Source organism: Arvicanthis niloticus, chromosome 3 (assembly GCF_011762505.2).
Source record: "Arvicanthis niloticus isolate mArvNil1 chromosome 3, mArvNil1.pat.X, whole genome shotgun sequence".
NCBI lineage: Eukaryota > Metazoa > Chordata > Mammalia > Rodentia > Muridae > Arvicanthis > Arvicanthis niloticus.
In genome coordinates, this window is record NC_047660.1 from 62899991 (window position 1) to 62913725 (window position 13735).

General features: G+C 39.9%; 1 pseudogene; it reads left to right on the top strand.

The window, feature by feature from the left end:
• Positions 1-8699: 8699 nt before the first annotated feature.
• LOC117705602 (granzyme G-like) lies at positions 8700-10868 on the top strand (annotated as a pseudogene).
• Positions 10869-13735: the final 2867 nt, after the last annotated feature.

Here is a 13735-nt window from a genome sequence, read left to right on the forward strand (position 1 = left end):
TGTGAGGTGGCCTCTTCCAGGTCTATATCCCCAATGCTGTGCATCACAGATAAGACTCTGATTCTTGAGCACCTTCTTTACCCCAGGTTTCTGTCACATCCTGAAGATGCCCCCTACCTCTCTAAACCTGCTGGTTGCAGGTTTCCCTTCATTCTCATGGCCATCTGGCCATCTCTCCTATCCCTCCCCACAACTGATCCTGACCTCAGCAATTTCCCTTCACATTCATTCTCTCACCCAGTTCCCTCCTCCATCTGCCTCTTATGACTAATTTATTTCCCCTTTAAAGTGAGATTCAAGCTTTCTCACAATGCCTTCTTTCTTCTTTAGCTTCCTTGGGTCTGTGGAGTATAGCATGGGCATCCTGTGTTTTATGGCTAATAGCCACTTATAAGTGAGTGCAAACCATGCATGTCCTTTTGAGACTGGGTTATCTCACTTTGGATGATATTCTCAAATTTCATCCATTTGCCTGCAAAATTTATAATGTCTTTGTTTTTAATACCTGAAGAGTATTTCACTGTGCAGATGTACCATATTTTCTTTATCCATTCTTCAGACCACCATGGATTAAAGCTGGACTTCAACAACAAGAGAAACACCAGAAAGCCTACATACTCATTGAAAGGGAACAACTCTACTCAATGATCTCTGGGTCATGGAAGAAATAAAGTAATTAAAGATTTTCTACAATTCAATTGAAATGAAGGCACAACATACCCAAATTCATTGGACACAATGAAAGCAGTGTTAAAAAGAAAGTTCATAGAACTAAGTACCTCCATAAAGGAATTAGAATTTTAGAAATTAACCAGTGATTTATAAGTACACTTGAAATCTCAAGAAGTAAAAAGAAGCAAGCACACCAAACCAGGAGTAGAAATGAGGAAATAATAAAAAATCTGGGCAGAAATAAATCAGTTAGAAACTACAAAAATAATACAAATAATCAAAGGACCCAAGGGCTGTTTCTTTGAGAAAACAAACAAGATACAAAAACTCTTAGACAAACTAACCAAAAGACAGAGAGACAGTATACAAATAAACAAAATCAGAAAAGGGAGACATAACAACAGAAACTGAGGTAATTGGAAGAATTATTAGGTCTTCAAAAGCCTGTACTCCACAAAATTGGAAAATCTTAATGAAACAACAATTTTCTAGACAGACATCACATACCACACTTAAATCAATCAGGTAAATTATTTAAACAACCCTATAACCCCTAAGGAAATAGAAATAATAATCAAAAAGTCTCCCAGCCAAGAAAAACCCAGGGCCAGATGGTTTTAGTGCAGAATTCTGGCAGACTTTTCAAAGAAGAGCAACTTCTAACACTCTTCAAACTTTTCCCCAAAATAGAAACAGAAGGAGCACTGCCAAACTCTTTTCCTGAAGCCATAATCACCCTGATACCAAAACCACAGAAAGACTCAACAAAAAAGCGAATTTCAGATCAATTTCTCTTATGAACACTGATGCAAATATACTAAACAAACTTTAATATTATCCATCCTAAGTCCATTCATTTACCTGCAAGTTTTTAACTTCATTTTATCTTTAGAGTCAAGTAATTTCACATACACACACACACACATGCACACTGACACATGCACATACCTGTGAGTGTAACCAATATTCATTATCCATTAATATGTAGATATTACAACTAGGTGGATTTCAATTATTTGGTGTACTGAATAAAGCATCAATAAATATGGGGGTGCAAATACTTCTGAGGTAGGGTACTGAGATCTTTGGGTATATTCCTAGGAATAAAATAGCTGGGTACTATGGCATTTCAGTTTTTGATATTTTGAGAAATCTGCAAATAGATTTTTACAGTGTCCGTATTCATCAGCACTCCCACCACCAGTGAGTAACTGTTCCTGTCTGTATATATCCTCTCTAAGTTTTGTTCTCAGACTTGGTGATAGTTGTTCTGAGTGGGTTGAGGTGTCATTTCAATGTATAATTTATTTGCATTTAACTAATTCATAGAGATATTGGATATGATTTTTAAAAATTGTTTTTGACCTCTTTCTTTTCTTTTTTCTTCCTTCCTTCCTTCCTTCCTTCCTTTCTTCCTTCCTTCCTTCCTCCCTCCCTCCCTCCCTCCCTTCCTTCCTTCCTTCCTTCCTTCCTTCCTTCCTTCCTAACTTCCTTCCTTCCTATTGAAATTTATTTCACTCACTTGCTCATTTGTGGATTGGCAGTTTTATATCTTTGGTGTTTAATTTTTGAAAATCTTTGTAAATTTGGATAATAGCCTGTGATGGTTCATCTTGGTTGTCAACTTGACTGCATTATGAAATAATCAACTCCAAGTAGCTTGGCACAACAGTGAGGGATATTCTTGATTAGGTTATTGGACCTAAGATGGACCCTAAGTTTGTGTCAGTCCTTCTAGTGCCAGCTCAGATAAAAGGACATGGAGAAAAGAAGGTTTACTTTTGCCTGTTTATCCCATGCTTTCTGGTTACAAGTATCCTGTTGGTGAGGCATTTCTTCCTTGTTTGAAGAATCTACTTTTTTCAGTACTCCATCACAAATGAGACCAGTAGCTCTCTAGGAATTCTCAGGAGCTCCAGCACCAGACTGGGACAGCTGAGACATCCAGTCCTGTGGACAGAACAACTGGCTCCTTGGCTTCCTGTCAGGAGTCATCCATGATTGTGTTTTGTTTTGTTTTGCCGCACAGCATCTTTATGTTCAAGTAGTCCCACTTGTTAATACTGAGTTAATTCTTCTGCCTTTGGTGTTCTGTTTTAAAAATTCTAGCCTTTCTCAATACCTTGAAAGGTTTTCCCTGTGTTTTCTTCTAAAAGTTCGTATTTCCTCTTTTAAACTAAGGTCTGTATTTCATTTTGAGATGATTTTTGTAACAGTGTAAAATTTAAAGTGCTATTTATGTTAACCTAGCTTGATCCCAAATAATTGAGAGACTATTAGACTTAAACAAGGTTTAAGGCACAACAACAGAGCAGTATTAATTTATTTTAATATTTTTAACTAATCTGGCTACCTCCCAGCTCAAATCCCTAAGATTTTTGCATTTTAGCACTTATCTGGCTCTCTGGGCTCCATGTGTTTCTCATGCTGTATCCTGTACTCTCTCCTAGTGCAGAACCCCCACTCCCCAGTGTCAGTCCTATTCTCCTGGCTGGGAGAAAATTCAGTGCTATTCTCTCCTATGCTCAGTCATTAGATGATCAGCTAGATTAATTGACCAATCAATAACTGGTGAGCAATGTTTACACAGCATTGAGACAGGATATTCTCAGAAGAAGAATTTCAACCAGACAAAGAAGTCAGCATTGGAATAATACAAGGATAGTCTTTACACAGTGAACAATAACATTATGCCTACATTTTTGTATAAAGTGAAGGATAAGAATCCAATTTCATTCCTCTGTAAATGAATATCCAATTTTGTTAGCATCATTTGTTGAATGCATTCAAGTTTTATTCCTCCATGTCAGCAATTAAGTAATTTTGGTTATTTTGCTAAGTCTGTAAAAGTTCAGATGGGAATTTTGATATGCATCGCATTAATTCTGTATATTAATTTTGGTACTGTCTTCCCTCAGGTCTCCCAGGGTAGCTTTACTGGTGGATTTATTGTTATTTTTGTTCTAAATCTGTCATGGATGTTTTGTTAAATGTTGTGGTAGAAAAGCACAAAAAGTATATTCTGTAGAGAAAGTGTAAAATCTGATGTGAAGCTTTACAGCTTCCATTCTCAATGCCAATTTTAACTGTAAACAAGTGCATTGAAGAGTATAGACTTGTGGTCTGCTTAATCTTCATGTGTGTTTTTATTTATGTATAATATTTTCTTAATAGTGAAGTTTTTCGGTATAGAAAGTGGGTGTATCTTTGGAGGAGACATCGAGAAAATACAATGAACAGAATGTATTGTATAAAATTTATTTTTAATTTAGAAATATTTAATAAGAGGTAAATGATAGAAGCCATTCAATTTCCATAGATTACTTCAAAATTTCTAACTGTTGGCCTGAGGGCTACATGAAGCCCAGAATTGATATAAATATAATCCAACATAAAAATTACAAGCTCACTGAAATCATGCAATATTTTATAATGTTTTATGTAATTCTTACTTTGTGATATTGTGTGACTCTTAAGCATGAACTTTGTAGATGACTTTTTCCAGTGTCCTGTAAAGTGAACATATGATGCTCTTGCTATTGGCACATGCGCCTGAGTCCAGACTGATGACATGTGAGGCTTACAGTGATTTATCTTCCATCTGCTGACAGTTGAACTGACACCATCAGATTTGCTTGTGCTCCTGGAGACTTAGTAAATGAAACACAGAGATTATTGATGATGTTTAGTCCTGCCTTTGCAGTTGATGAGTGTTTAATGGCAATTGGAGACCCAATAAGCATTCTGTTTTGGATATTAGGAGCTCACACACCTCAGCTGAGCCTCACACACACCACCCACCCACCATCTTTACAGTCATGTCTCTCTGCACTGCATCAGCAGATGAGATGTCAACATTCTCAAGCCTTGCTTTTCAATATTCTCTACTTTTATAATAAAAATAAATATAACTTCTTACCTATAATTATTTTTTATTACAGCATGGCATTTATCCCATCGTAGACAAAAAGGAATCTCAAAAAAGAGAGAAAGAGCTGACGGTGTTGGCTCATGCCTTTAATATCAGCACTGGGGATCAGAGGCAGGGGTTATCAAGTTCAAGTCCTGCCTGGTCTACAGATCATGTTCTAGGACAGGCAGTGCTCTACAGAGATACCATTTCTCAAAAAGCTCTAAGAAATATACAAAGAATCTCATAGAATTAACAGTGGACCATGAAGTTACCACACCAAAATTATGCTAAAGTTTGGGCTTAGCAGAAGACATTAAGAAAACTTACGTAAAGAGAAGAGGGTCTCAGTGGAAATTGGTGGGATATTAAAGGGGACAATCATGGGTAAGAATGGCCAAAATGCATTGAATATGTGTGATGTTGTCAAAGAATAAAAACTAAGTTTAAAAAGGAAAATTAGTGCAAGAACATTACATGTTGGTAGCATCGTATAAATCATTGCCAGCACTGATTTCACAGTGGTTACAGTATTAAATAATTTTCTATGCCAGAAATTCCTAAGGAGTGACCATAGTAACTCTGATGACACTATTTTCATTTTATAAATAAGATGGCCAAGCTGAGGACACTAGAGTAACATTATCAAGTTAGTTATCATAACATAAATTGTGGAACAAAACTGTCTGCCCGAAGGGACAATGGAATCAAGTTTACCAATTCGACCTTTTAGTGGTCATTTTATCTTTAAGAAGAAAAGCAACTGTCAGTGTTGGGCCATGAATAAATATTTTGATTCTTGGCTGGGCATGGGCTTTTGAACCCTGACTCCCACCCATGGAGAAATGCAGGTATTTGGCCACACCCCCAGAATCCAGGCTCCTACATGTGGCCTGCATCTCCATTAACCTGCACCTTCTATCACATGCCATGAACAATAAAACTCTTGGAACCCACGGACTTCTTGTATCATTGGGGCCTGCCGTGGCCAAAGCTTCCAGCCCTTGGAACTCTAAACTTTCTCAAGTTATTGGGACCCACCATGAGGAAAGTGTCCCCTTGTCCCCACCAGCTCTGGTTTTCCAACATGTCAGGACCATGTTTCAAACCGTGAGTGTTCCAGTGAAGGAGACATCACGGGGATCTCAAATTAAGGCAAATAACTGCATTTTAACCCAGCTGGATGCAGTTTTGTGAACAGTGACATAGCCTTGATTTGACATTTTTACATGTGAATTTGGAAACAGATTCCAAGACCTCCAGAAATATTGTCATTATTTTTGTACAATCAAAGTCCACTTCTCCTCAGCATAGACAGGGTACCTCCTGATTTTCAAATGCATAGAAAGGAGTGCACAGAACTGGAATCTTGTGTTTAAAAATCATTTTTTCTCATGTCCCTTCACAACCTCTTCAGGGCTTTTATGGGTCCTTCTGAGAGACAAATGATCACACTTTACAATGACACTGTATTAACACCACCACTTTTTCACAGTGCCTACATTTGTGAGTAACTACTTTCAAGAACTGAGCACATCAACTGCAGACATATCTCAGAAGTCTTAACAGTACACACTGCTCTTGCCAAGCACCAAGTTCGATTCTGAGCATCCCTGTCGAATAGCTCATCACCACTGTCAGCTTCAGCTCCCCTGGCCTCCAAGGGCACCTGTAGTCATGTGCACACATCCGAACACAGAAACATAATCAAGAGTTAAACATCTTTCAGCTATATGTCCTCTAGATTTGACAAGTAACCTACACCCAAGAAATCTCAACACTATGACTATTATACAAGACTGGAACAAATGACAATACCAGTTGACCTTCCAAAGTGGATAGAGAAGTAGTAAGGGGCCCTATCACTAGATGAAGAGTAACACACAATTATAAACTACTGAGAGAGGGAGAATCAGTCTTCCCCAAAAGTGAGTGCCATAGTGGTTATCCAATCACAAGTGGTTGGACCTGAAAGAAATATGCATTTAAGCAACATTAAACTGACTGTATATTATATTTTTATTTTTATTATTTTTTTTATGTGTGTGAGAGAAAATGATAATTATAGAGTAAGGATCCATGAATCTGAAGCAGATGGTGAGACATGGAAGGATTTAGTGGAATAATGGGGGATGATAAAATTATATTTTAATGTTTATTTCAATTCTCAGTGTTAAATACACTATCAGTAAGATTAGAACCAAAACATCTCAGCAGCACTTTAGGAATCCACTGAGGTCAGAGTTGTGTCCCTCAAGCCAGGATTTGAAGCTTGCATTTCTGAAGAGCCATGTTACATGTCCTGTCAGATTCATGTTGTTCTCCTTTACTTTAGGAGAAAGCAGACCAAATAAATTTTATTATTTATATTTGTTAAATTTATGCATTAGATCTCACAAACATAGACCATGTTCCATGGTTTTAACAGATTTTCTTTCCTTGGTAACCCATTTAAAGTCTTTTATATTCTGAGGCTTTTGTAGCTCATCTGTGTGTGCACATACTGTGTCGTTTATACACAGCCCATTTTCAGGGGGAATGACCAACATTCACTATAGCTTGTGTAAGTAATGTATATCCCAAAACAGTTATCCTTTTAATGTAATACAGAAAAGACAAAAGGTTATAGACCCACGGACTAGAGGGTTAATTTTGGTCCAACTAATCAGGACTTTAGTTTACAACTAATACAAGAAAGCCTCCCTTGGTTGTAAAATATGAGAAAAGAAAATTCGACAGTATCTGAATTCCATGAAGCAGTGATGGGAAAGCAGGATCAGGGTAGCTCTGTGGTTTTCTGGATGCACACACACACACGCACACAGACACACACATACATACACACACACAGAGACATACACACACACACACACACACGCACACAGACACACACATACACGCACACAGACACACACATACATACACACACACGCACACAGACACACAAATACACACACACACACACACACACATACACACACACACACACACACACACACACACACACACACACTCTCCTATGCTCAGGGCAAGGCCAGCCTGTCTCACCTCCCAGATTGATCTCACATAGCTCTGAGCTCTCAGCATCTAGTGCTCTAAGCACAGGCTCTCAGCTCCCTGCAGTTAGACCAGACATTTTAAGAGCTGGATCCCTGTGTCTCTCACACTGGATGTAGCTTATTAAACAGACATGCAGGATCACGGTCCTGGTTTGTCTATAGGAAATGCTAGGCAGCACTGTACAAACTATCACTGGAGTCAAGAGTAGGGGAAGTCAATGCTGATCTGATTTTACTGACCTTTGAATTCAGTCCTGAAGCTCTTGCCTCAGAGATAAATGACAGTTCCTAGTAAACTATACATGCCATATGTGATTCATCATTACATTTAACTATGTATGACAGTAACATATGGTCATTTAATATGAGGCAAACACTTGCTTTTGAGATTTTCCTGTGACTTCCTAGCAGTTTTAGAAAAGTCAGAGTGAGTTAAGATTAATTCATCAGAATATGTAAACAAATCATCCCATGGCATGATCAGTCATTCCAAATTTTAATGCCATGATGCACTGCAATACTGCCCAGCAGATATGGTATGATATCAATTGTCACTAAGTACTGTGTAACTTTGTGAGTATGTTTGTAGTGTGCTACAACTATTGTTAGGATAAACTGGTTGTTGTTATTATTCTTTAAGTAAGAAAAAGAGAAGGATAGGAATGAAAAAGAAATGAAAAAATAAAAAAGAATGAAGACAAAAACACAGATACCAAAAGAGATCTTACCAGATGCAAAAGTGTCTTGGCCTTAGAAAAAGACACACTTGTCTCCGAGCAGTCACTGTGGACTTCCTTGGGTCTCAGGCTTCCTCAACCACAGCCCCCAACAATCTACATTCTTAACCTTTATCCCAGCTTAGCTCATAGGATGCCAGTGTGGTGACAGTGTCATTTTGACCCAAACCAGAATACTTCCTTAAGTGATGTGATGTCACTCAGAAGCAGAGGTGCATAGGTTTAAAATGCCCGTGGGGGCCCTGAGCCCACACCTCCTTCCTTCTCTTCCAAGGACTGTGTCTGCTCTGCCCTCTTCAACCTGAGCAGCCTTCCTGGAAGATGGCACCAGTCCTGATTTTCTTGGCCTTTCTTCTGCTACTTGGAGCTGGTGCAGGTGGCTTGGGGGTAAAAGGTGAAGAAAGGACACCACTCAATATTATAGGGGTTAGGGTGCCTCACTATCAAAGAAAGACCAATAGCAATTCACCCAGGATCGCCTTGGTCTGTATCATCATGAAGATATAGCTTATCCCTCCATGCATTTGTAAATTGGGGGCTGGGAGACAAGTGCTATCCATCCCTTCTAAGAGCAGGGTTCTGAGGCTTAAAGGACAGCAAAGATTATTCCATGTGCAAGGAATCCTGTCTGCCACAGGATTGGGGGACCACAGATCTGACCTCCAATCACTCCCTTCCTTGATCTCCCCTGCTGACCATATCTGCTTCCCCCAGACACCCCATAATCTAGCCTTCTTTTTAACTTTCAGAGGAGATCATTGGGGGCAATGAGGTCAAGCCCCACTCTCGCCCTTACATGGCACATGTGAAGTTTGTGAAAGTTAATGGGAAAAAAAGTGCCTGCGGAGGCTTCCTGGTTTGAGACTACTTTGTGCTGACGGCTGCTCACTGCAATGGAAGGTGAGGAGAAACAGCTAGCCCATGTCTTCTCAGACACATGCCCCCACCCACACACGCACATACAGGAGCTTCTTTCCTCTATTGTGGATGTTCCCATGAGTGCTAATTACAATACAGGACTGTGAAAAATGGAAGTCACATGAGAAGTAAATGTAGGTCCAAGGGTGAGAGGTCAGAGCCAGCAGCACACATGAGTTGATCAACTGCACTGGACAAACTAGAGCAGTGGTTAAGGTTGAAAGTTCACATTAAAACACAATGCAAGCTATGGAATGTTGCCTAGATGCAGGGCAGAGCCCCCAGGAATCCCACATCCTTGATAAGCAGAGAGTAGTAGGTCTGACCCTGAGGCTCTCCTGTATCTGCAAGTCTCCTCAGCTAGAGCCCCACCCTGCCTGCCCTGCCTTTCACAGCTCCTGAACTGCATCCTCTCTGACTTCATATCTCTCCTCTTCACTCTGCTCTCTCCACAGCTCAATGACAGTAACACTGGGGGCCCACAACTTCCGTGCACAGGAGAGGACCCAGCAGATCATCCCTGTGGAAAAAGCCATTCCCCACCCGGCATATAATCATGAGGACCACACCAATGACATCATGCTATTAAAGGTGAGACCTGCCAACCTCCCAGCTACACTCCTCTGCCTATCCCTCAATCCTCCCCCCTTGCACCTGTGGTTTGCTTGGTGCAGGGCTAGCATCCTTCCTTCTGCTCTGATCCAGCATATTCCCTCTCTTCCATTCTGACTTTCAAAGAGTCTCAGGCTAGCAGGCTCCTAGCTGAGCTGGTCTCTCATGACTCTTCCCAATCAGCTGGCGAGTAAGGCCAAGAAGACTAAAGCTGTGAGGCCCCTCAAGTTGCCCAGACCCAATGCCCAGGTGAAGCCAGGGGATGTGTGCCATGTGGCTGGCTGGGGGAAAACGTCCATCAATGCCACTAAAGTACCTGCCCGCCTACAAGAGGCCCAACTAATCATCCAGGAGGACCAGGAATGCAAAGGCTTCCCTCACTACACCAAGACCACAGAAATTTGTGCTGGAGACCCAAAGAAAATACAGTGTACTTTCAAGGTGGGGATCAAGCATTTAATGGACAAAATTCAGGGTGAGAGGGACCTAGGAGAGGCCAAGGTGTGAGAATGGCCAAACCCTGAAGCCTCAGCTCAAAGAAGGGATGGTCCCAACGTGCAGCTTTTGGCTCTTCTGTGGGTGTAGCATATGTGTAAGTTGGGGAAACATCTGTCAACCTCAGAGTATCCATGAGGACTTCAGCGAAAGTCTAGAATAAGATAGCAGGAAAAGTTGGGCCTCCATGGAGTTCTGTTACTGAGGGAAGCTGAAAGACCTATCCTGGCCCTGATCTAAGAGTTAGTCTTGCGAGAAGGAGGTGGGGGTAGAACAGAGCCAGAGGAAGCCAAGATAAGTTCTTCCTTTCTTTGTCTACAGGGTGACTCTGGGGGACCCCTCGTGTGTGACAACAGAGCTTACGGAGTTGTATCCTATGGGAGAAACGAGACAATCTCTTCAGGAGTCTTCACTAAGGTTGTGTACTTCCTGCCGTGGATAAGCAGTAACATGAAGCTATTCTAACAGGTGTTAAACTACCTGTGCTGACCAGCCTGTCTAACCTCAGGCAAGAACCTGTGGAGTGGGCAGCAAAGGCAGAAAATTCATAATAAATAACCTCTGGAGTGCATATAACTGAAGTTCTGTGCTGTTTGAGCCACTTCATCATTTGTGCACCTTGCTGGTCCAGGCAGACCTCCCCTGTCAGTTCTGGGCTTTGCTTTCTCCTCCTTCCACAGCCCCTCCTCTTACTGGAACTTCAGGCTACACAATTCCCACATGTTTACCACCCATACATGGTGGGATGTAGGGTGCTGTTTCTTTGGCATTTGGCAGAGAGTCAAACAAGGCATTTGTGAAGAATGATTTGATTCTGAGAGTTCAGAAGGCTGTGTGTCCTGCCACCCATTCAGTTTCCTGTTTCCTGGACCTCCCCATCTCTGTCACGGTAGGGGACTCTCACCACCTGAATTATCTGCTGTAGCACTGAGCTTTTCTACCTGGCTTCTATGCTCCCCAAAATAACAACTCTGACACTGATTTATGTATGAATAAATGCTTAAGCCAAAAGTCTGTGCCCCTCTAGGGACTCCCTCTATACCTTCTCCCTTTCAGTCCAATAAAAGGTTCTTTCTCTTACTATAATAAACTATATACAATAGCAACATTTACAAAAAAACCTATCAGGTAAGATTTATGCTCACAATGTCCAGTCCATATGTATTTGGAAACTTTGGAGCTAATATTCTATTATCTATCCTATCTTGCTAATTCAGAGTCCTGTACCTAAATCAATTTCTATTATAACTTGCATTACCAACTTAAAACTTCTTCTTAGTCTTAACAACATTTTGTTAAATCCTAAACAACTTAAGTTTAATTCTGAGACTACAACTATTTAGTGTTCAATCCCATCAGACTTGAGAAGGAATAAATATCACCGGAATAAGTAGGCAATGCAGTCAAGAAGCTTTCAAAACTTTAGAAATGAGAGAGAAAGCTGATTGCCTGGATAGTTTCCCCAAATTTCTCTGTGCCATCTTCAGTCTTCTGGCCCATAGTATCTGACAGATTATTTTGTGGAGCAATAAATGTGAAGAAGTACTTACCCTGTCTTGGTAAGCAAGGCTCAGCAGCCAACTTCCCTGCATCTTGTCTGTCCAGTTTGCACAGCATACTGTCAGCAGTTGAAACAAGGACAGGTTCTTGCCCCATGACTAACTTGTCACTTTTGAAGCAAACTTCATAAAGAGGTTCTTCAATGTTAATCTTCCTCCTTGAAGTAGAATGTGGGTGCTGCCAGGAGCAGACCTGCTTCATTGTCAAAAAGATTATTAAAGATGCTAGTAAAACATTTTTAAATACCACATTCTTTAGATCTCTGAGGTTTTTTTGACCATTTATCAATGTATACTATATAAATGTTGTTTGTTTCTAGCTATTTACTATTTGTTCAACCTAGAAAGCATATTTCTGTAATTAACTAAATGATTATCCAATAGGACCATGAATTTTTCTGACTGCTAATTTACATTTATTAATCATTCTAAACAGTTTTTAAAGTCAGTTTTCAAAAGAACTAGAAGGTAACACTGAATTTTAAAAAATTATATAGGTATAATACCTTAAAAAGAGTTGATATATAGTATGTTTTAACCAAATATAAGCTTAATTTGTATCAATCAATATACAAAAACATATACCAATGTAATATTTTTGGCTAGTAGTAGCTATATAGTTTAAGAGTAGATTTAATAATCTACTGTTTATTCCTATTATATCCCCTTTTTTTCTTCTCATCCCTTCTCTTCCCTTTTTTCCACCTAACACAGATAGGAGAAAAAGGAGGATACAGGAAAGAAAGAGAAAAATAAATCTCTGATTCTAACCTCCTATACTTTGTCTCCTCCCTGATCAAGACCATTAAATTTGTAACCAAGCCCCCTTCAACAAAACAACAACAACATCCATCACCCATTGAAAGACCAAAACCCATCCATCCAACCTCCCTCTTGGGAATGGGGTGTTGCTCTCTTAAAAATTGTTTCTTGCTGATTTAGGGTGTCATTTTCCTTTTGGGGGCTCCCTAAAAATGGGATATTGGTCAATCTTAGTAGAACTAGCTGTAGTATTTGTTGTCCAGTCTCTGCATGCTGTGAAAATTCAGGTTTACATGAAGTTATGACTGGAAAAGTCTGAAAAGCTGGAGCAATTGGGGTTGGCAGCTTTCTTTGAAGCTGTCTTGGAAGCAGGTTTTGATGAAACAGATATGAAGGAAGTTTGAGGTTAGATCACCTGAGCTACTTGTCTTCTTTGGTGTCTGTTCCATATAAACTTTCAAAGATATCATACATTTCTGTATTGACAAACATATGGAATGTACAGTGTGAAAAACTCATTTAAGAAGATTGTCTGACTTGCTGGATTAACATTTCTCAAGCCTCAGGATGGGGAAAGCCCAAAGCAAGAAGACATTCCTAACCACAGAGAAAGATGCAAGTCATCTGGGTGGTTCCAAGAAGTAGCTAACTTTCTACTGTTCTTGGTTAACTCCACCCCCTTGAGGTTTTCCCAGTGTTACAGCCTGCTGATGTTCAAAATTTGTAAAACAACCAATCATGTGTAACCATGCGAAAATTCCTCCCTTTCCCTACCCCATGCTATAAAAAAAAAACAAACAAAAAAAAAAAAAAAAAAAAAAAAAAAAAAAAAAAAAAAAAAACTCAGCTTGCTGGCCTTTTGTCAAAATTCTGTTCCTGCATGGATGAGCAGTTTTGACCATTGGCTAGCCAACTCTCCCCAATAAACCTCTGCTGATTGCATCAAAGCAGAAGAAGAAGAAGAAGAAGAAGAAGAAGAAGAAGAAGAAGAAGAAGAAGAAGAAGAAGAAG